This window comes from Rosa chinensis, chromosome 7 (genome assembly GCF_002994745.2).
Source record: "Rosa chinensis cultivar Old Blush chromosome 7, RchiOBHm-V2, whole genome shotgun sequence".
Classification (NCBI taxonomy): Eukaryota; Viridiplantae; Streptophyta; class Magnoliopsida; order Rosales; family Rosaceae; genus Rosa; species Rosa chinensis.
This window is the reverse complement of record NC_037094.1, coordinates 24,537,389-24,557,283: the sequence shown is the minus strand read 5'-3', so window position 1 is coordinate 24,557,283 and position 19,895 is coordinate 24,537,389. Positions and strand designations below refer to the sequence as shown.

At 37.3% G+C, this 19,895-nt stretch overlaps 1 long non-coding RNA gene and 1 pseudogene across 1 annotated transcript in view; both read right to left on the bottom strand.

The window, feature by feature from the left end:
• Positions 1–16,686, bottom strand: part of LOC112175215 — a 46,086-nt gene extending 29,400 nt beyond the window's left edge. The window contains exon 1 of the long non-coding RNA XR_005803251.1: positions 16,476–16,686. This is a non-coding gene — a long non-coding RNA (uncharacterized LOC112175215). The remainder of the gene's footprint in view (positions 1–16,475) is intronic.
• On the bottom strand, positions 10,406–15,856 carry LOC112175211 (annotated as a pseudogene).
• Positions 16,687–19,895: the final 3,209 nt, after the last annotated feature.

Below are 19,895 nucleotides of genomic sequence, written 5' to 3'. Positions count from 1 at the left end.
TTTCCTTCCACATTCATTAGAGTTAATATCAAGGTATTCAGTTCCATTCTCACAGTGTGTTTTTACATGATAACCGTTGGCACAAATTGCTTTGAAACATTAACAAGGTTCGATTAGCTCTTGGTGCATATAGAGCGTCTGTGACTTGAAATGTTGCGCCATTAGGCAGCAAAAATTTGGCAGTTCCTTGCCATTTTATTAGTTGTGATAATCCAATCATCGTAGTCACAGAGGAATTTATAGGCTATTAGTTCAATGAATAATTTCCTATTTCTTAATATTGTGTGGGTAGTCCCACTATCATCTAAGCACTCAAGTTCTCCTCCATTCATTCCTACAAATAAATGGGAGGTATTTAGAAAATATAACTCATATTCTTTAGAGTATTTCTATTTGCGTAGAATGGTATTCTTTTCATTCTAATAATTTTTTTTTCTGGATGTATTGCTTTACATCTTGATAGTGCTATTTCGAACCATGTAAATATGTGTATAGAAATAAATTTGAATAGTTTCAGTGCTTCAGAATAAATTCAAAATTTATTAATAAGCCAACGATAAGCAAATCAAAGGTCTTTCTTCAGAAATCTAATTCATCAATCCATGATTGAAAATAAATTTTAAGACCAAACAATAGTCTAATTAAAAATGAGGCATTATGCCTTCACAACTGTCTTTGGAAAATAAAATGAATAAAGCAGATCAGTCAAGATTGAGAGCATCCATTGACTTAGCAAGTTCCTCTTTGCCATTAGAGTCTGCAACTGTAAGGTTGACGTCTAGGTCATGACCTCCTTCTTCCATATAGTGAGCCACTTGTTCTTTAGACTCTCTATACCTCTTGTAATTTGCTGCTACTCTGTTTTTTGCTTGGCAGTTCTTGTACCAATGCCCAATGAATCCACACCTATAGCATGGTTCATTGTCAACTCTTTCCGTTTGCATCTTGTTGCCATGATCCCCATGTCCCTTTCCACGTGGTGCATGGTTGTCACGTGGGTAGGGATCAACACGTCTAAACCCCCTTGCATTGGAGTTATTTCCACCTTTCATTTTTCCATAATTAGCCTCGGGAATTTTCTTTGTCCCAGTGGGCCTGGCATTGTTATTCAAGAGAATCTTATTTTGTCTCTCAGCCACTTGCAGTAGGCTTATCAACTTATTGAATGTTGTGATTCTTTTGTTGTCATAATCCAACTGATACTGGTTCGCTAGTATAAAAGCTGAATTAGGAAAGGTGGTAAGAGTCTTGTAGATCATATCATCTTCTCTGATTTCCCTTCCACAGAAATTGAGACGTGCCTTTAAACGCAACATGTCCTTGTTGAAGTCATTGACCTTTTTATAGTCAAGCAAGCGGATTCCATTCCACTGAACAGCCAGTCCTGGGAGCAAAGTATCGTGAATGTTCCCAAAACGTCCTTTAAGGGCATCCCACAGTGCTTTGGGTGTCTTCAACTGAAGGTACTCCCAGCGTAGGCTAGGATCAATATGTCGCCTCAAAAAAATTAAGGCATCTGCTTTCACCTTATTAGATAGTTCATCATCTTTGGGATCAGTAATGGTGGCAGTGTAGTCTTTTGCCACAAAGGCAGTTTCCATATCGGAAACCCAACGATGGTACTCAAGTCCTTCTGAGTCCAAGATGTCAAACTCAGGTTGAGTTGGATCAGCCATCTACATAAAACAAGAGAGAAGATATAAATTACACAGTCATAAAGACATCCACGTAAATTATTTTCCAAATATATGAATTAGATTTCAAGACCAAGATTCGTAATGGTCACATTTTTTTTTTTTTTGATGCTATGTGAAAATACTTTATCACAGTAAGTGTGTGTATAATGCGCATGAATTTTCATTATCATGGCCAAACGGTATTGATATGTTGCATTAAAAATAATCATAGCACATTTAAATATAGCATATAAAAATAAACTACATGACATGCTCAAATTGCACAAATATACAACAAATTATATATTACACATAATAATAGCAATAATATAGCATGCGTAAAATAAAATGTAAACAATTAGTAAAATACAAAGCATGTGTAGACATAATTTATATAAGCGTAAATAAAATAAAAACATGCTCAAAATTTCATAAATAATATATAACAATATATATAGATATATATGGCATGCTCAAAAATCAAATATATAATCATGGCTTAAAGATAATTATATAAAGCATAAATGACAAAGCATGCGTAAAATAATTAATATAATCTAACTAAGCTTGCTCGAAAAATTTATAATAAAAGCATAAACAATAAAATATATAGCATGCTCAAGAAAATAAATAATGAGAATTTACCATAGTATGAAAATAAATTAAAAAGAACATACTTGGTTTCGAAAAAGAAAACAATTCTAGCGCACACGCGTGTTGATGTAGGCGTGCATAGCGATGTTTTTGGGCTTATGAAACTAGGCCGCTTCCTCTCCCTTTTCAGCAGTGGGCTTTGTTTTTTTTTTCTTTTTATTAGCCTGTTTTTCTTTTTTCTTTTTTCTTTCTTTTCTGGGCCGCAGGGCCTGTTTCTTTTTTTTCTTTGCTTTTGCTTTTTTTTTTTTTTTTTTGGGTTGCAGAGGCCTGCTCTTTTTTCTTGGGCCGGGTCTTTACTTCGGCCAGGGTCACTTTTGCTCTCTTTTTTTTTTCTTTTTTTTTAAATTTGGGCCGGGTCACCCTGTTTTTTTTTTTTTTTTTCTTTGGGCCGGGTCTGATCTTTGAGCCCGGTCACCACTTTTTTTTTCTGTTTCTCTTCGTTTTTTTTTTCTCTCTTCCTCCTCCTTCGTGTCTTCGTCTTTCTGGTTCTCTCTGTTTGTTTTGCTGTTTGCAGGAAGAAGAAACTTCTTGCAGAAGCCGGTCTGGACGAGGGCGCGGGGGCGCTGGGGCTAGGCTAGGCAGGGGCGCCGGGGCGGAGCAAGAGACGAGCGGATCCCGGCTGGCCAATCCGAGCGTTGGCGGAGGCGCTGCTGCAGATGGGCTGCCGGATTCTGTGCTGGGATCGGCGCTGTGGGCTGGCCGCATGGGTAGGAGGACGGAGTAGGCTGGAGCAGGGCTGCAGGTTGAGATCGGTGCTGCTGGCCGGTATGGATCGGTGCAATGATGGGATTTGATTGAGGCCGGCTGGAATGGCTGGTCAGCCGGTGTTGCAGGCTCAGGGGGCGGTCCCCGATCTGGTCGAAGGCGTGGGTGTGGGCTGCAGGTGGTGCTGTAGGCCGGAGACTGCAGCGAGCGGCCTGGAGGGCTGGGATCGAGGGGGGAAAGCCGTTGGATTGAGATGGAGGCCGGTGACGTGGGCTGGCGGTCACCGATCTGCACGGTTTTTTTTTTTTTTTTTTTTAATTGGTGCGGCAGAAAGAAAAAAAACTAAGGTTTAGTTTTTTTTCTCTTGACTATTTGCTCTGAGCGTGTTGATAACGTGTAAAAGTAAAATGGGAATTGGAATTGGTCTACTCATTTCATTTCATAACCCCTTTATATAGGGAGAGAATTACAATGGAAAGAACAATTACAATGATGACATTAACTACTGATTGGTTCATAATTCATGCTGATTGATGTTAATCGGTAATTGCTTGATTCCCTCTCCATCAATCACTTTGACGAAGGCACACAATATGTTTTTCCTTTAACATTAATTGGGTAAAGGGGAAATAATCCCTTAGAGTGTTTTGGGTAAACAAATGAGCATTTTCCCTACATTTTTCTGTTGGGAAGATTCTTGAAGGGTTTTGCTTTAATTGGGATGTATCATTTATTGGGGGCAGGGAATGATATGGAGTATTTTGATGGATTAGAGTTTTAGGTAAAGAGAAAGAGAAAAATTCAGTCACCGTCCCCAAATTATGCTGCTAAGGTCAATTTGATACCCGAACTCTTAAAAGTATCAATGTGATATCCAAAGACCTATTTTGACATCAACATGATACTTCCGTCTAAAATCTCTGACGGTGCTGTCAACTTGATGATGTGGCAAGCATGTAGGTCCCTCAAAAAAATGAAATGACCAATTTATCCAATTTTTTGTTAATTTTTTTCTTCTTCTTTTCATTTCTTTTTCTTCTTGTTCTTCTTGTTCTTCTTCTTTTGGGATTTTGTTCTAGCCAAACCGCCGCAAGCTTCACTCCTTTTCCTCCGCTCAAGAAATCAAAGAAAATGGCTTATGTTTCTTCTTCAACCTCAGTCTCCTTCTTCTTCTCTCTCCTCTCCTTCTCCTTCGCCCAAACCATCACCAACGCTGCCAAGATCCTCTCCAATTTCTATCTCTTCTTCCTTCTTTCTCATCCAATTTTGCGATTGATGAACACCTCTACATCTCCACCTCAACCAAATCCACTGCAATTCGATCTTCAAATCCATAAGGAAATTACAGCAGCTCGTTTCGAGAATCAATAAGAAGGGATGGGTTCTTGGGTTCAACTGTTAACTATATAAATCCAATTGGACAACACAACAACATAGTTACTGTACATTGAAACAACAAAAACCACAGGCAACAAACGGTTGGAAGAGGCAAAATGTAATGGGTCACTCAGATTTTGATCATTGGATTCACTTATGGGTTTATTTTGGTTTGGGTAGTTGTTATTCTTATGTAAAGGTTGAGTCTTGTAGAAAGCTGTTTTCCCAAATTTTTGGTACTCTTCTAAGCCGACTATACCTCTGAAATTATTGAACGAAATGTTTTGAGGGGACTAATTGGGGGAAAATCCGAAGGGAAAGAACCGTTCATGGAGTTGTTTGAGACATCTAAGTAGGTCAATGCGCAAAGAATAGAGATTGGCTTCAAGCTGCCGGAGATTTTGCAGCTCGAAATGTCTAGGTGTTGGACATTAGTGAGGTTGGCAAGATCAGAAGGGAGAGCACCCAAATTGTTGTGAGAAAGGTTGAGGATTTTGAGGTGTGGGAAACCAGAAAGCAGAATAGAGTTGGTGAACCTGTTGCTGGAGAGATAGCTTCTGGACTGAGGAAACCGAACCGTTATCAAACCCGAAGCTGCTGCCGAACTTTTTTTTTGAGAGATTGACTTCGACTAAGGTTGGATGAGACAAGAACCAACCTGGGACAGAGCCTTTGAGAGAATTATTTGACAGATCGAGGTTTTTGTGGTACTTCTATGAGACTATGCTGCTAAGGTTTCTAGAATGGAGCTTGATTTCTGTGATGGGTGGATTTGAGCAGTTGGGAGTTTGATTTTGGAACCAAGAAGGATTTGCGTGTTTTGCTTTTAAGAGATGCTGTTTCTTTCCCAGATTCTAATTCAATACCTGGATCATCACCGCTACTCTCTCCTCCACCGGCTCTGACCAGTAGTTCGTCCACCTCCACCTGAGCTCTCTGGACTAGAGTCTCCTCCTTGTCACCGACATCGGCAGCGATTCTCGCTACTCTGATTGTTCTTCATAAGCCACAAACACTTTTGATCAAAAAAAATTTCTCCATTTCCGCTGTTCTTCATAAATCCAAAAATCCATTCCCAGTGATAGAAAGGAGAGAGGATCAGATTGGGAATAGAAGAGAGAGAGAGAGAGAGAAAGAGAGAGAGAGAGAGAGAGAGAGAGAGAGAGAGCTCGATCTGTTTTGCTTTGTTTTTTTTTTCCTTTTTTTTATAATTAATTAGTAAAGAAAGACAATTTTACCCTTGCCACATAGTTGACGGCACAGTCAGAGATTTTGGATGGAAGTATCACGTTGATGTCAAAATAGGTCTTTGGGTATCACATTGATACTTTTGAGAGTTCGGGTATCAAATTGGCCTTGGCAGCATAGTTTGGGGACGGTGACTGAATTTTTCTCAAAGAGAAAATGGTGTCGAAATCATATTCCAATCTGTTGGAGCTTGCCTCAGGCTACTCTCCTCTACTTGTTTAGTCTCCACTGTAGACAGACTCGTAAAGAAGAACAGAGAGGAGAGGGAGAGAGGAGTGAAGGAAGAGACTAATAAAGAGAGAAGTTGTAGACCGTTGGATTCATTATATCCACATGTCAACATATAGATAAAAGCTTAGGTAGGTTAGGCAACTTCATTGCTTAGGAGAGGATCCTTTCCCATTAATATATGATCCGACTACTCTAAAGTTCAAAGACCGTGAAGTTCCTGAAGTTCGTGAAATCTCCATCTTCCATTTCATTTAACGGTTAGATTTAGAACCACATCACCTAATATCTATGTTGAGGCTTTTTGCTCAAACTGAGACTTGTTTGCCGTTAACTACATCAAAAAAAGAAATCCTCTCTTCTTCAAAGTTATAAAAAGACTAGGATCTGAGCATACGCATACAAAACCAACTGAAAATGCTATAGGGCAATCAGGACCTGATGAAACGCCCCTGAACAAGCAATTCTTCACCTCAACCATAACATAGATGACAAGAAACAACTTCCAAAACATGGGAAGCACCCATGACCAATTTTATAAACGAAAAACCTTGCAGGTATATTTGAATTTTAAAGGCCCTGTAATAATTACCTGAAACAATTTATTGGAAATATATACAAATCTGATAGCCTTAAGCCCTTTAGTATGTTTGTGAGAGATCAACTGACGGAGACTAAATGAAAGCAAAACGGAAGAAAAAGTTAGCATTCCTTTTCTTCTTTTAATTTGTTGCAAGGAGAGGATCCTATATCTGGTAACTAGTATTATCGTGAACGGCTGTACGAGGTTCTGAACGGAAATTTTTTTTTTTATTTTTGGAGTTAACGGCAGTGTAACTCGTATAAAAAGAAAAACACCAATAAACTAGTATTAATTAAGTGATGTGGTTCTAAATCTAATCGTTGAATTATTTGGAAGATTGAGATTTTACGAATTTTACGAACTTCACTGACTATGCACTTTAGAGAAGCCGGATCCATGACTAAATTTTCTACTATGGGCAACTCCAACAATAAGGGTGCCATACCAGACTTGAGACTCAAACATGTTTTGGGTTCTCCAACAATGGGTTTTAGGGGGACTTGGTCTTGGAATTATATAATTTGGACTCAAACCAAGTCCTATATATATATATATATATATATATATATATATATATATATATATGAGACTTTTTCAAAACCAAGACTTGGCTATAGTGATTGGGGCCACACATGTGGGCTGGGTCAGGCCAACTCCAAACGAAACACCCCGATGGAGAGGTTGAAAAGGACGCGCTGGGCTGGATGAAGAGGACGACGTGCACGCGCCATAATGCGCTAGAGAGAGAAGACATCCATGAATTTGGACTGCTATGGTGGGCCTCTCCTGACATACATGTCCCCAGCTGACCAGAGTGAGTTTACAATGGTTATGTTTTGGACGGCTATGATCCATCCATTTTATATGGACGGTTCTAATGTCGGTTTTTTTTTTTAAACAGCAATAGATATATTTTGAATCTGACGGCTCATATTTGAGGGAAAAAAAATATCAATGGCTCCTATTAAATCGAGGCTTATTAATTTCAATTTTATCCAAGAAAATTAAGAGAAATTTAAATCAAGGTCTAATTTCGTAGTTCAATAGTGGATGCAATTTGGTCACCATTTTCGAACACCTTTCAGAAATCTCATAGTCCCATAAATCTCATTATAAATACTCATATCTCAAAAATAGGCGATGACTAGAGGGAACTGCCAACTAGTCATCTCATGCCACCTGGAGGGTACTGCCGACCAAGGACGCATCAGAGGGTACTGCCGACTGGACGAGGAGGTGATGGTTAAAGGGTACTGCCGACTAACCATAGATAGTTAGAAGGTACTGCCGACTAACCATAGATAGTTTTTTTTTTTTTTTGATTCAAGGAAAGTTCTCTATTAAACTCAAACAAGTAATACAGGGAAAGCTAATACAATCTCAGAAACTGAGATCAGCCCCTAACATCATTTGTTGCCTCAACTAACTCACTAAGCCAAGGAGGACCACGCTCCCATCAAAACATGGACTGGACACTCTTCAAAGCTGATCTAGCCAATTCATGGGCTACTTGATTGGCTTTTTTACGAACATGCTTCCAATTCACTAACTCAAACTCCTGCAGCAGTAGACGAACTCCCTCCAAAACAGCCCCAATCTCAGTCAAATCATTTTCAGTTTGTGAAAGTGAATTCAGCTCAACTTAAATAGCTCGATAATTAATTGTTAAACTATTGCAAGAAAATTGATTCAGCTCGTTTTGTGACACCAGATTTTGGAGACTATACGTGTGTGTTAAAATTGCAATTGACTTGCTTTTGGGTAAGTCTTTGGAAATTGTTCGACTTGACTAAGATATACAAGTAGTTATGGCTGATCTTGTCCATATTCACAAGTTCTTCATAGACAAAGATGGTCGTGTCACAATCAAACCTATATAAAAGTTACAAGATGACCCAAAATCCCAAATGGACTTGTATATATATGGACTGTATTGTTGGAACAATTAATTTGCAGTGCAGTATATTGTAATTTTTTTTGTGTTTTTAAGAGTGTGTAGTACTCTTTTTCTTTCATAAAGAGTATCGTCTCTCTCGGATTATACCCTTATACATATGGTTTAATGAGACCATTTTTGATTAAGTATTCTTAGTGTTTCTAATGTTTTTATTTTTATTTTTTTTTCCAATTAGATGGATTCAGTTTTTCAATGGATCCCAAAGCTGAATGAAAATAACACGAAAGTTTGATCAAGACTTTGATGTGGATTAATTCCGATCGACTTGCTTGACCTTGACTCTAACCAAAATAAGTTGGACGTTTGTATGGAAGTATGTACAAATCAAAAGAAAACATGTCTGGATATTGCAAAATGGGACTAGTAGGAAAAAAAGAAAAAAAATCTAAATCACTGGATAACAATAAGGTGATTGAAATTTATTTACTTTCCATCAGTATCCTCCACCATTGGATTTAGATCTAACGGCAGTTGAGTACAACTGATCATGAAAATAACTGAGTAGGTGAACAAGATTGTACTGACGTATCCCCTATAGTGCTCTTGCCTTGTACTCGGCCGTTTTGATATGAATCCGATCTTATGCTGGAGCTCCCAACTCTTGAACAACCAATTGCAGTGGTAACGAGCAAGCACAGAAGCCCAACCAACATTTACCACTCATAATGTAAATATAGCCTGTGCGTTTAGTAATGAATAAAGCGAAAGAAAGATCTCTATAATCTGGCTATAAATAGCTACATTGTCTGCTTTGTGGACTTGAATGCTGAAAAGTTACAAATACTAAAGCAAATGTACAAAATCAATAAAATAGATTCATCATTGACCCTGCAAGCTCGGACGGGTAACTGTAGAAAACTAAGCAGAGACTAAACAGGGCTTGCTTGCACAAGCAAAATCTCAAATAGTTGGTGTGCATTTTTACTATTGAACTTCAAATCTGTTTCTGCCATCAGAATAAAAGTTCTGCCACAGAAAATGAACACAAAATTCAAACAGAAACTTTTTCAATGAAAATAATTTGTGCATCTTTACTGCGTTTCACCCCTAATTGAGCTTTGGGATTGATTAAGAAACACGAGAATATACATCTTCATGTCAAGGACTCAAAAGAATATACATCTTCGGCCAAGTTTGTCCCATCCTAGATTCCTAGTTTCTTACTTAAATCTTCCGTATACAATACGTATTCAATCAATAATTGGAAACAATTAAATCTCCAAACATATTTAATAATTTTAATTAAACAATCAAACAAGCAAGTATAGAAGCATATCATACAGAAGTCCATATATCACTCACGCATAAAAGAGCCAAGAATCTGGCAGGTGCTATCACAGACTTTGAAGTAATACAATACAGCAAGAGCCAATTGCACTTGACCCTATATGAAACCTGTTTATGAACTTATCTTCTTTGTATGTTTTGCATTTGATCAAACACATCAGAGGATGAACAACCATTCTCCTTTTTCAAAACTTTTGTTATATTTATAATAAAATCAAGAACTCATTTATGCAGATCAATAATTGTTATTTACAGAGTTGGTACCCTTTTGTGAATCTTGTATAGCTTGCTTCAATATCTCTACTACCCGATTCATTGTTGGCCGGTCTTTTGCATTCTTGTTCAGGCAGCTATCTGCCAGCTTGGCGATTTTCCGAGCTGCATTAATAGAATACTGGTCTCTCAGGAGCAGATCTATTATCATGCTGAACTTCTTACTGTCTGCAGGGTACTGTCTAACCCAATAAAGAAGCTTCTGCTCCGCTGTTGGCCGGTGTCTTTCTAAGACACGCCTCCCAGTGAGGATCTCATATAGCACCACACCAAAACTCCATAAGTCACTATGGATGGAAAGATGGCCTGTTTCAACATACTCTGGGGCAGCATATCCATGAGTCCCTACCACCCGATAACAAAAGCAAATACAATATGAACCAGGGAAAATGTTAAATAGAAGCAAAGAATCAGAAAGGCGAATAATAACTAATACCAATTGTCCTCTCAATATTGCAATTTAAACAAGATTCTGCCAACCTCCAAATGAAGTTGACATTGATTTCTAAAAGAACTTGGGGTAGTAATAAAATAAGTCATCTATTATCTACTTACTGCTGTCGATACATGAGTACGGTCACCCTTTGGCCCTTATCTAGCAAGCCCAAAGTCTGAGTACTTCGGCTTAAAGTCCTCATCCAAGAGCACGTTGGAGGATTTGAAATCTCGATATATCACCTATTCAAACAATGCAACAAAAAAGGTTCAACAAAGTACATAAAAATTCTTGTCTTCAAACAAATAAAGAGCTACCATGCGAGGTAAGCCATTATCTACCATCCTTAAATACACGCTTTAGCATTTGGATATTGATGGGCAGAAGCAAAAATAGAAGACAGCTTTTGTTTCAGGCTCACAAGCAGAGCTGAACCAAATCTATGATGTAGTATTATAACATTAACATTAAAGCACAGAGAGCATTTTTAAGTAGCGAGAATTTAAATTTTTCCCCTTAATTGACTTTCAGCTACAGCAATGGAAGAACAAGATCAGGGGACTAGTGTTTTGAAGTAAACAGTGGGTACCAATTAACGCGCAGAAATTACATAATGACAATTTAGTTCATGCTTCTTTTATATTACTCCCAAGTTTTATGTCCAATTTCGATTTGTACTAGACAGCAAAGAAGAGTGCATTGTCATTTGAAGGTTTTGAACTCAAGAACTCTTATACTATGTGACACAACCACAGGGTCCCAACAGCTAAAGCTTTTAGAGAACAGAATACATCAAGATAATGGACAGTTACTGAAGTGACAGTGTCCAACAATGTATGTAACTGAAGGCAATAATATTATTAGCAGATACAATTTAAGTTCCAAAACCAGAGATGCCACTATAAATGCAGCAAACAAGTAAAAGATGTATGACGTAATAAGTAGTTGCTACATTCCTAGTCCTACTTCTAATACTTCACTAGCTTAAGCAGGTCATTATATTGATTTGGTATTCCATTGGTCAAATTCACATGGATGAGTCACATGTTCACATGATATGGTAGTTCTACATTCCAAACAAACTCAAAGGAAATGCAAGGTCACACATAGGTCAAATAAATGAAAACTATATTCACCTGGACTTCCAGTCCCTCGTGTAGATAAGCCAATCCGAGCTTGAGCAGCACCAAGCATTATTGGTAACCTCGTGATCCAAGGAAGAGGGTTCAAAACCCTGTTGAAAAGATGATCTTCTAAGCTCCTATTAGGCATATATTCACATACCAATAGCCGTTGGATCCCTCTTTCTCCATCTATAGAGCAATATCCTAGAAGCTTTGCTAGATTTGGGTGACTTACCACACCAAGAAATTGAACCTCTGCAAGCCATTCTTTATGACCCTAAATGAAAAGTTGAAAACAGCAACGAACCATAAGCTTGACAACTAAATAGATAAAATGACAGAGAGGCACAAAATGTCACAATGTCTCCAAAATGGGCGTTTAAAAAAGGATAACTTTGAACTTAGAGTTCAGTTGAATGTGCGAGTCATTCTCAACTGTTTAAAAGAGTAATGAGATGTATCCTTTACACAGCCCAATATCATCTCAAGGGCTTAATCAATACTTTTATCCATCCACAAAATTTGACGATCTGTTCCAATTCAAGTTCTTGAGAGAAAAAATCTCTTTCTTTAGTAACAGGTAAGAGCATTATCAGACAAAAGAACGCTGCATGATATGTTTTCCAGCTGAGAGAAACAAGTCTATTTACCATTAACTTTAGGAATGCTTTTGGAACACTACATGAAATCCATTTGCCTAATTCTATTCACTTTCCTTTTGGTTCTTGCTAACACTACAAATGATGATATTCTCTCCACATGTATATAAAATCCCAGACCCAATAAATCTACTAAAAAGAACACATGTACTAATCATTTAAAAACCATATGTTTATTAACAAATGCAGAACAGGGCCACTACTAGAAGTATAGTCAAAACATGAAGATATATATAGATATATATATATATATATATATATAACTATTCTTTAGGAATAATTCAACCCCAAAAACAAGGTAATATAATTCACTATCTAATAATAACAACTCTTTCGGATCAGATTATAAGACCATTCAATGCTACCATCACAATCATTCAACATCCAAGACTAAGAAAACCAATCAGCCAAGCAGTAATGGAGAAAAACCAAGGGGAATAAAACAGACAGAAAAAATGGAAAAATTAACCAAACAGTTAAAGTTCCTCAATGGAATGAAACTATGAAAGACTGTCAGAGTGCAACTCCACTGGCACCGGCCTTTTTGTCCGTTTTATCAAAGAGAAGAATGTCCAGGAAGAAAAGGAAACTGTTCTTGTATAGAAAATTTGTTTTAAGTGCATCTTTATGTACAAACTGAGTATCCGAGTATATAGTTAATTACTATTATATAGTGGGAAAAAAGCAAAGGGAAAGAGTGAGGGATAAAAGAAGTAATTAATTATAAGCAAGGCATACTTGGCATCAGATGCTGAGGCTTAAGATGGTTAAACTATTCCCCGTATATTTCTTCATTACCTGAATGGTCAGTTGATGTTCATTCAAACCAAGTTGTCATCTAGTTTAGGGGATGTTCAGACGACTCTTGAGAATAGTTGTCAACCTAGTCCAGTGTGTCAAGTAATATGCGTTCATGCTTCTTAGTGAAAGCATCTACAACTTCCAATATATCAGCTCTAATTTCTATTTTCTTTGCTTATTGTTTCAATATAGCTACCCTGCAGGAAATGGAAGACTCATACTAACCCTTTCTGATATACTTAATGTTGGAAACAAACAATATCATGTCTACATATGTGACAGAAAAAAAAAAAAAAAAAAAAAAAGAGGGTGCAGGCAGGTGGAGTTTAGAGATGTATAAATATTTTGCAGCTCATAGAAATGCACAAAAACTAAAGATCTATATCAAACTGGTTTCTTTACTTCACTTATCTCTTTCTTGAATTGAGTTTTAACAGCCACCAGTTCATCCCTGTTGATCTCAAACCTCCCTAATTTCAAGACTTTAGAATGCTTCTTGTTTTTGCTGATGAACAAGAAAGTAGTTCTTGTAGGAAAGTTCAATGTCCCTTCAAAATTACCATCTTTTCCATGAAGAAGAAAAAGGGCTTCATGCAAATATTAACGTAGCTTAATTTAACAAACTAATACCGTTTTGAGTGTTTTAGCAAATTAGTTGACAACTTCTGATAAAGCAACCAAAGTAAATGTCAAAAGGCCAAATCATCAACCACTTATTAGCCACTAGGTTTGCATATTTCTGTACAATACAGTAGGTCAGAGCAGAAATATAACACTAGCCTTTCAGAAAAATAAAGATAACATTGCATGGAAAATCTGAGATAAATTTATTATTTCATCATCATGACAGGCAGAAGCGTTGGACTAATCATAAAATAATTGTCAGGAAGAATTCTAACTTCATAGTTTTATTTCCTCTGCATAAATAGAAATTTGAACTTTCCGGACCACTGCTAACACTGAAATCCCCCAAAGATGGGACTACTCAAGTCTCAAGATCCTGGTATCTCCAATTCTCCAGAGACAAAGAAAGTAAGAAAACTAATGGTATCAGAAACCTAGAATTTTATTATGTTAGTATGGCAACCTAAAATTATCGGATGGTACAAAGATAGAATTTATATCACAATGACGGTGAACATGGCAAAAAGGAACAGCAAACCCCATGGATGATTGGTAAAGCTAATACTGTTCTAGTTCTTTTCTAATTCTGTTATGTTTATTCAACTATATTTTAGAGTCTTTCAAGTTAATAATACTAGCAGAGTATAATTTATTGTTATGGACTTGCATAAGAGTTGGATATCAGTGCTTGCTTAAAACCACAACTCTACTCTTGTGTGCAAAGTATCCCTTTACCAGACTTTTGTGTATTAGCATCGCCATTATGCCCTCCACCTACAAATTTGACCAGATATTTGATTAAATAGCCTATCAACAACAGAAACTGGAAATAAAACAAGATTGAAAGGGACAGCAGAGCAAGTACCTCATCCACATCAATGACCATTTCAATGCTTTGACAATTACTTCCAACTTCAGCTGGTGAGCTTTGCTTGGGTCCTTCTGCTTTTGGATAATATAACTGCACAATGAAGAAAGCATCATCATGAATTGAATCTTCAGAGAAATTATACTGTCAGAGGGCGGATTTATAGTTGCTTGGGAACTTACATCTTTTTTCAACAATCTCTGATAGACCTGAAGTTCTAGCTTCTCTAGGACAAGATATACAGCAAACCTAAAGAACCTGATATATTTGAAATAAATTAGCATCTCATAGAAAATGCAGTACAATCTCCAGCTTTTCACAATGAAAGCAATTCATACCTGTCTTCATGCTCTTGAAAAGCATGCCGAAGAAGTCGGAGGTCGCCTCTTCTTAGAGCTTGCACAACATTTCCATACTGCAAAAGCAAGGATGTTCTCAACTAGAAGTCAAATGAATGAATGGAAACTATAGCATTATAAGTTTTGGGTCTGACTCTGTTCACTTCACATTCCACCCAACCAGCAATGCTAGAATGAACATTATTCAGGATATAGAATGTACCAGCACAACAAAAGTAGTTATTTTCCCTCCCTCCCTCCCCTATAAATACACCCCTTAAAGTCTATAATGCCAATGAACATTTGCAGCAAGCACTTGTATGTACACCAGATTATGGATACATTCAGTTCATTTGAAAGGAGTGTTATTAAACCCATGTACACCAGATTATACATAGACATACATACAGAGTATTTTGTCCTTGTCAGTTTCACTTACGTACACCAGCATGTGAGCGTGTGAATATTTTGTAAATTTGAAAGGAGTGTTAAACCCAGGGTTTGTCTAGGGTAGCTGTCGAAGCATGAGAAAATTATGAGAAAGGACTAGGACTTCAGGGTTAACATTTTACTGAATACATTTAAGCAGGAAAAACAGAAGCAATAGTGCATGGAGAATAAGAAATACATCTTCCTCACCACCACACTGCTCTTCTAGTGCCCTCTTTATATCTTCTTTGGTTACCCTCTCATCATCAAATTTGTTCATGAGAAACACAAATCTTAATGGCATGGTAAGAGAATAATGCTCAGCAATGATTAGCAACCTAAGTTACCCACTTTGTGTCCTACATGCTTCTGAAACTTTCTGAATTAATGTAAAACCACAACTAGGATTGATGTAGTAAAATCATGACAATCAAATTTAAGTCATCCACAAATGCAAAAATTGTCAACACAATTCAGCAGATGCATGACAGAAAATTGAGAACCAGATGTGTACCAATGATCGGAAAGCATCGGCCTGATAAAGGCCTAGTAATGTCCACCATGCACCCTGCCGCTGTGTACCAATACACTGCAAAAAACCACCAAATGCCCAAGTACAATATGATCCTTTCTATTCCAGAATGGTAATAAGATTACAGAATTACAAAGAAGCAATCTCAACAAGTTTGTGAATCAAATCAATTATAAAAATTTCTTCCCGAGGCTTTAGTTATCAGTAAAACTCATGGTTGTCATATCATCCCATCTCTTTCAGAATGGTAAGAAGATCAGCACATATATCTATGTGAACATAAATTGACCTGATTGTTCCTTAACTACAAAACACTGGAAATCAGCTAGTTTTCATTTTTGGGTGAACAACCAAGGAATTTCCAAACAGCAAAATCCAGTCATTGTAATATAACTTAAGTCAAGATATTTATCCATCAATCATCTCAGATCAACTTTCGACACTCAGAAACAGATTAAGCATGCAAATAAAGCTCCACGTATTCAAAGAAGTAGAATGCATGAGATATTTGCCAAAAGAATTTCTTGAAGCATTTTATGCAAACAGCTAATGTTTGATTCCTAAAAGATCCAATGAATCAAATTTTCCTACCTATAGCTTGTTCATAGTCCCACAAATCCAGTAATCGAGCACCTCTCTGAATGTGATTTTGTATAAACAGAGGTAAGAAGCATACCTTTGATTTTGACTGCAGCTCGGAGCAAAACCCAAGAACTTGCCAATTGAGAGAATCTCAAACCCTTATTTGGGTCTGAGAATATAAGTTCAATTAAATCTTCTCAGACCCAAAATGAGTTTTACTCAACCGAACTTTTTTGGGTCATTGTGAAGGCGTTTGATGAAATGCCGAAGAGAGTTTTTGGTGTCATGCTTTCATACCTCATCCACTTCAGTTTACTTACTTTTATTTATAACCCTTTCTGTTGGCTGTAGAATTTAGCTGAAAATAGTCAGTACATTCAAGTTGGTTCTTCTAGGGGGTGGGTTCGGTTCCGAACGGTTCGGTTTTGAGCCTAAACCGAAAATCGAACCGAATTAAGACTCGGTTCGGTTCGGTTTTGCGTTTTTGAGAATTTAAAACCGAAAACACCGACCAGTTCGGTTCGGTTCGGTTCAGTCTGGTCCAGTTCGGTTTTTTTTTTTTTTTTTTTTTTTTTAAGGAAAACAGAGTTCTTACCACTTTTACCTCTTTAGACCAAAACCTATTTTGTTGAATCTTCCCTAGTCTTTTTTTTTTACACAACAATTGCAGACTGTTAAGGCATAACTTATAATTAGTAGTAATTCAACACAAACCAACAACAGCCAGCAAAACCTAGATCCAAAATCTAGCAAAAATGATTATCTACAATGACCAACATATATAGATTACAATTAATCAAATAGAATGCTTGAAAGTTAAAAATCCATTAACAGTCCACTTCATTGATCATATCTTAGAGCTCAGCCTCGGTTGGGTTCTGTGACTTCTGTCCCATTGCTGCTGAACCATAATCTATCAATAGAGTTAGCAAGGCCTGCATTACAACTTGCAAGATTACATCAGACTGAACTTGAGTGGATAATGAGTTGAGATTAGATAAGTTGAGCAAACTGATTGAATACTAAACAACTTACCAGTAACAAAAACGAAAACCATTAGTGCTTGCATCATTTTTCACCTGCAAAAGCCGAACAAATATACAAAAGAAAAAGCCCAAATTAGCATAGATGTGTTTTTGCTTCAGATTCAGTACACTAAAGCAGTATCCTGTGATCAATATTTGATGCAACTTTTTGAGGCATGAGGCTGCCTTTCTATCACAGTTTAGTTTATGAGTTAAAAGAATGTAATAGATTAGTAAAATATTATCTTTTTCCCCTCCCCCCTCTTTCTGTCCTATTTTATTTTTCGTTAACATGGCATGCAAGATGTTACTTCATCTCTCTATGAGTACATTCACATTTTCTTTTTGTAGATATCTTTTTACTTTTGGCCAAAAGAAAATATGATTTCTTTTGAGCATTATGATCTGATGAATGATGATGCTAGATGAGATCTCACTATGATAAAATTTCTGCCTTGGAAAATGAACTTTGAATGCTAAATATACTGGATGCTAAACTATCTGCCTTTGTTATTGAATCACATTCCTTGATATCAGTTTTTAACTTTGAAAGCATGCAGCCATATACCATCCATTAAATAAACAAGTCAAGATATAAATTACTGCATGTAGAGCACACTTAGAAAGAACTCAGACGAAATGTTAGTTAGTCGACCTGTAATGTGATCATGTATATTGCCTCCAGGACTTCAGCACGAATTTCAGGATCATCAACTGGTTCACGCTCAATTGAGAGAGCACTACTAAGCTCAAGTGGCATTTTTGATCTATCTTGCTGACTGTAAATCTAGGCACCATTCACCATATTAACAGGAGAGGAAACAAAAAGAAAAAATGAAGAGTAGCAGAAAGAAACAGAACTCTTTATATTTTAGTATTGCAACTCGTAAGCAGATAGAACTATAGAACGCTATCTATAACAAAATTTGTGAAGATTCTATAACTCTTTAAAAATAAAAGTCAGGAGACAAATACGGGAGAGAATATTCATATGATGTGTTTTAGTAAATAAAGGATACTTTTCATCTAACGTTCTTGCACTAAATAGTAAAGAGTCCAGCATTCCTTAGCCTAATTGATAAGAAAGTTCTAAAGTCAAGAAGCAGGTGCTTATCTTACCTTGTTACCGGCAACAGGTAGAAGCAGAGCTGGCCAGAGAAACTCTGAAATCAAAAGCAAATTCTGCAGCTCGCTCATAGCTTCAAAACAACAGTTACGAATAGTTCCAGAAATCTGTAAGCAAACAATCATTGTACTAAAGAGGTTAGCAGTGTGTCTAACTAAACTTCCTTAACTAGATTGGCACTATTTTTGGCTGCTCAATCACAAACCACAGTAAGCTGTCCTTGATAGATGAAGAATTTGAATCCATTAAGAAAGCCTAAAGCCACATGGTAAAGTAGAAATATAGAGCATGAATTTACAGATCAATAGCAGTAAGCCAGTAATCGATTATAAAGCCACAAACTTTGGCCATATGTTCAACCACACAATAAGCAAATTAATCATAGAAAGCAAAACGTACCGGGGCTGCTTAATGCCTTCAGCAATATGGCTGGATCTGCAGCAAACACCTTCATCTCAGTTTTTACGAATTACAAAACTATTAATATCAATTAGAATCAAACAGAGGTAGAAAGATCTATAGATATATACAGATATAGAGATAGAGAGAGTACTTGAGAGAAAGGCTCTGGATCTGCATAATATGAAGAAGAATAAAGGTGCGGGTAAAGCGACAGTTCCGCTCAGGTCCTCATTGTCAACTTGCCGCTGTGCTTGATGTTCTACACCTTGCGGTCGCGATCTAGCTCTTTGAGGGCCTAGATGACCGGAGTGGCGGCGGAGACCAGAGACGAAGAGAAAACTAAGAGGACTAACGACCCTTCCAGTCCTTGGCAATCTCCTTGACGATCTCGAATTCTCGATGACGAAGAGAAAACTGAGAAGATTATCGAAGAGAAGAAAGAGAGGCCGAGAGGCTAGAGAAGAAAGAGAGAGACTGAAATGATTAGGTCGAGAGAAGAAAAGAGAGGCGAGAGGAAATGAGGATTCGACTCGAGGAAGGGCGACTACAGCGAGGTAAGTTGGTCTCCAAACCCTAATAAAAAACGACGTCGTTTTGTAGTAAGTGAACAGTATTTCGGTTTTGCGGTTCGGTTTCTCGGTTCGGTTAGGTGCGGTTAGGGCCGAAACCGAAAACCGAACCGAACAGATTCGGTGTGGTGCGGTTTTTTCATGTTCGGTGCAGTTTTTTTCGATCGCGGTTCGGATATCGGTGCTGTTTTTTTCGGTTTTCGGTTTCGCGAGCCCACCCCTAGGTTCTTCTACAAATGGCATGCCGATGCACTTTTCTTCATATCCCAATTCAACAGTATGATTGTACAAATGGGAAGTCGATCAAGATAAAAACATAAATGGAATGTTTACCTTGCTCTATACTCAAAAGCAAATCATTATGTCGAATATCATAAATGGAATGTCCATGC